The sequence below is a fragment of the Muntiacus reevesi genome, chromosome 6 (assembly GCF_963930625.1).
Source record: "Muntiacus reevesi chromosome 6, mMunRee1.1, whole genome shotgun sequence".
NCBI classification, from domain to species: Eukaryota; Metazoa; Chordata; class Mammalia; order Artiodactyla; family Cervidae; genus Muntiacus; species Muntiacus reevesi.
The window spans coordinates 50,109,845-50,114,665 of NC_089254.1; the positions used below are offsets into that span (position 1 = coordinate 50,109,845).

A 4,821-nucleotide genomic window follows, 5' to 3' on the forward strand; every position below is an offset into this window, starting at 1 on the left:
TTCTTATGAATATTTTGGCAGAAATATTATTTCCAATTAAAAATATGAGTAGGAATACATCTCTTATGGCGTCTTAATTCAGTCCTGACAGTTTCATCATCAGGGTCACAGCAAAGCAAAATATATACTGTATCAGAGACTGTCAGAACCTTACAAAATGCTCAATTCAGTGCTATGACTCAAGGGTGTCTTGACTGTTTTTTCTAAAGGAATTGTATTTACTGATGACAAAGAGAAAAAAGTGCTTAAAGAGAAATACAAAATATGTTAGGATAAAGCACATTACTTTTCTGTATTTTTTAACATGTTAAAGAAGCAGGATATCTGCTTCAGTGACAGCTAAACTTAAGACTCTCTCTGGTGATGCTCTATTATATATGGCAGAACTTCCTGTTTGACAGAATTATTTGATGACATCTTCAGAAATTTCTATATTTGAAATATTCACATAAACATTGATTTACTGAATTGTAAATGGCCTTTAAAAGATAGAGAAAAGACAGAGATAAATGACAAAGGTGACAACATGAGAAGAGCAAAGGGAGAAGTTGCTAAGTCTAAGAGCTGTTAGTGTGACAGACCAAACAATGGTGGAACATAGCCAATGCTACCAGTGTGTTCCATCTGGACTTGTGCCATTAACTAGGCTGGGCCACAGAGCTGGAGTCCAGTAAGAAGCTGACAACCAAGACTCTTCCGTGGCAAGGTAACGCCCTGGAGCTTGGACTGACAAAAGAAGGAAGGGGGGGAAAGGAGGACAGAAGCAACTAGGGTGGGAAGGAGGAAAAAATTTTTGAAAGAAATTTGCAGAGGGATGGTGGGCAACAGGAAGGGAAGCCAGAGCAAGGTGGGCCCTTTGGATCTGCAGCCCCTTTTCTGATCTCAGACCCCAGCCTGATGCTTTATTTAAGAAAGCAGACTAGTGGTTGGGGCAAAACAAAGCCTAATTTTAACTCATCCATTGTTCCAGAAATGTTGTTTCTCTTGCACTGAGGTATCAACTTTCTTTGCCTGGGTAAGCTTATATATCAGAGTCAAACAAAAGGAACCAAAGCAAGGTAAAAACAAGTTTCTCCTTGTCACTCTATCTTCCCATATAATTTCTTCTGGCTGCCTCCTCCCTCACTTATTTTCTCACTTGTGGAAAGATTCTGGAGGCTGCTTACCTTATGGGGTTGACTGGCCTAATTTAGATTTCTGCATATAACTTGGCCTCTATGCAGAGGAAATAAAATAATTATTAGGTCTCCATAACAATAACTAAAGGCCTTAAAGATTATAAAACCACAGTTACATATAATTCAAAGACAAATGTCCAGCTGAAAAAATATGTGTAATTGAGATTTTCCTAGCATTATTAGAGAGTAAAGTTTATTTAAAGATATGTTATGCAAATTACAACTACAGTCTTTGTTCTAAAATTTAAATGTGGTGGTTTAGTGGCTAAGTCATGTCTGACTCTTGTGACCCCATGGACTGTATCCTGCCTGGCTCTTCTGTCCTTGGGATTCTCCAGGCAAGAATAATATATTAAAATATGAACACTTTTGGCCTCAACATATTTTAAATCTCTATCTTAAGTAATACAAATCTACTGTTAAATTTAACAAACATATCAAAATCATAGTAAATAATCCTTCATCCTTTCTATGGTAGCTGCCCTGGTAGCTCAGATGATAAAGAATCTGCAATGTGGGTGACCTGATTCCTGGGTCAGGAAACTCCCCTGGAGAAGAAAATGGCTACGCACTCCAGTATTCTTGCCTGGAGAATTCCATGGACAGAGGAGCCTGACAGGTTACAGTCTGTGGGGTCACAAAGCGTTGGACACAGCAGAGAAACTAACACTTTCAGCTGATTACTTTCAATTCATTCTTTCTATACTCCCTTTGTGTTTGTAATTATCTGTCGATCAATCGGTTGATTCATCCATCCAGCCATCCATTCATATATTTATCCATCTGTATATCTGTCATCTAATAATATACTCAATTACTTGATTCAAAATTTAGCAGCAGTTCTTAATATTAAAACTGCTCACTGAGGTTTTATTTTCCTTAAGCATATTACTCACTTAATTCAGGATTAATAAAAAATGACTGTTACAAGTTGCTTTATTTTGTTTACAATATACGAGGATATAAACACATATATATATATACAAATTATTTTCTCTAAGTATACATTAGGACTGATTATTTGAAAAAGCTAGTATTTCAATTTAGATCCCATTTATGATTCAGAATCCTGTGATCACAAATACCAATGATTTTGTCTAGTTTTAGACATTTGAAATATATGCTTAACTATCAAATGTTTTTAGATGGAATTTTGTGCAGTTAGTTAAAACAAAATTGAAAATCAAAACCAAATATTCTATTACGATATTATTGAGACTTAAAATTGAACTCTGAACTTCAGTAACCAAAACAAATGCTCACTGAAAAAGTTTTTGTGAGTTTTGTGTGAGCATATACAACCAACTCCAGTAGAAGCAATAAATAAGGATACAGAATTTGTTAAAATAAGCAAAACATGTTTAGTATCATGAGAGTGAAAACATAAGTTTTTAATAAAATTAATTAGCTAATCCTCCAGTGATGACTTTCAAAATGATACTTCCATCTGGAAATCTAAGGCTACTTGACAAGTTCTGTTATCACCAAAAATAGGAACATTCTCTCCTTACTTTAAACTTAGTAATATTATTTCTGAAATGATTAGATGTGATTTATAATATATGGGATGTTCAATATATAGTACATTTTAATGGTAAAAAGTAACTATATCACCTTATATGATAATGATGCCATAAAATGTTGGCAATAAATTATGTTTAAAAATAGATTTAGTGGGATGTTTATCTAATACTGATTTTGAGGATTCATCTAACACCTGTTTTGTAGTTCTCAGTGCTACTATGAATCTGGCTACATAAATATGATGTCTTGAGGATATGACCTGATTTGTGACATACCTTTATATAATATGACTGAAGGATTGTAAGTTTTGGTATATATGCATGAACATGTGTGTACATGTCTCTGTATATAGAGTTTGATAGAAAAAGAGAAAGAACAGGAAAGAGACTAAAAGACAAAGAGATATCCAGTGTGGGGTGTGTGTGTATGCATATACATACATGGTAAGATTTGGATATAACTGTATCACTGCATGTCTACTCATATATTTTCATTTAAATTGCTCAATTAAAAGCAGGTTTTGTGGTTTTATAGTATTATTTTAGCTCACCATTCAAACTTTGCGCAGTGGCAGTATCATAGCCAATGAAGCTTATCCGAGGCGCGATTATTGCTAATCACCATTCACCCCACCAAAATACCACTGTTTCAAAATTCTAATTTGAAAGAAATCCTTCTGGAGATTTTTCAGTTAGGTTAATAGGAAAGCAGAGGACAAGAAGGATGTTTAGTAGTCATTCATATCTTAGCATGAATTAGTCAACCTCACGGGTAGCATTGGTATGGACAAGATAGATGTTAATGTACACAGTACATTACAAGTCTTGCAGTACTTGTAATGAGTTAGCATTTATTAACTATGTGTCAACTTCCAGGCATTGTGCTAGATGTCCAGAATTTACCTCATACAATTTTCACCTTACCGTTAAAACTAAACAAGATTCTAAGTGCAGGTAGGAAGGACAGTCCTCTGGAACTGGAGGGAGTCACCATGGTCTGTGGAGTGAACAATACAGACCTGAATTCAAACCTGCTTCTTGTACTGATTGTCCATGTGACTGTGGGGACATGCACAATTGCCTTGGAAATTTGGCTTCCACCAAAAGGGAATGGAAATATCTGTCACAAAGGGTATCTGAGAGGATGTGTTTATTAAAGATGTAGCAGGTACTTAATCATGATAGGTATTATGTGGAAGACAGAGAAGGTAAAAGTAGTTGCTGAGATGTATGTTTATGTATGATATATGTAATTAAAATGTTCACACCAAATAGGTCACATAAGAGGAAAACAGGATTACTTTATATTTTGTAATGACCAGTGAGTATGATATTAAAGCAAGAAGAAAAATACTATCTAAATTATATTTATTACAACTGAGTTTATCCTTCTAACAATCCAATGTAAGATTATTTAATTTCTTGTCGGTGGACTCTTACCTTCCTATCATTGTTACCTGCATTCATCTATCTTTTAATAGATTCACTCTTCAACAGTGATACAGGACAACACAAATTTATGTGCAACAGGCTGTGTTTTCTTATTAGCCATATACATGATTGTTAATCGTCATGGGCAGTTCAATTCAGTTCAGTTGCTCAGTTGGGTCCAACTCTTTGCAACCCCATGGACCGCAGCTCACTAGACCTCCCTGTCCATCACCAATTCCCGGAGTTCACTCAAACTCATTCCATCGAGTCAGTGATGCCATCCAACTATCTGATCTTCTGTTGTCCCCTTCTCCTCCCACCTTCAATCTTTCCCAGTATCATGGTATTTTCAAATGAGTCAGTTCTTCCCATCAGGTGGGCAAATTATTGGAGTTTCAGCTTTAGCATCAGTCTTTCCAATGAATATTCAGGAGTGGTTTCCTTTAGGACTGACTGGTTGGATCTCCTTGCAGTCCAAGGGACTTTCAAGAGTCTTCTCCAACACCACTGTTCATCTATTTTTGGCACTCAATTTTCTTTATACTCCAACTCTCACATTCATGACTACTAGAAAAACCATAGCCTTGACTAGATGGACCATTGTTGGCAAAAAATGTCTCTGCTTTTTAATATGCTGTCTAGGTTGTTCATACCTTTTCTTCCAAGGAGCAAACATCTTTTAATTTCAT

The 4,821-nt window shown here is 35.6% G+C and overlaps 1 non-coding gene across 1 annotated transcript; it reads left to right on the forward strand.

The window, feature by feature from the left end:
• Window positions 1–3,258: 3,258 nt before the first annotated feature.
• LOC136171338 (U4 spliceosomal RNA) lies at window positions 3,259–3,397 on the forward strand. Its single transcript, XR_010663863.1, has one exon. It is a non-coding gene; the product is annotated as a U4 spliceosomal RNA (small nuclear RNA).
• Window positions 3,398–4,821: the final 1,424 nt, after the last annotated feature.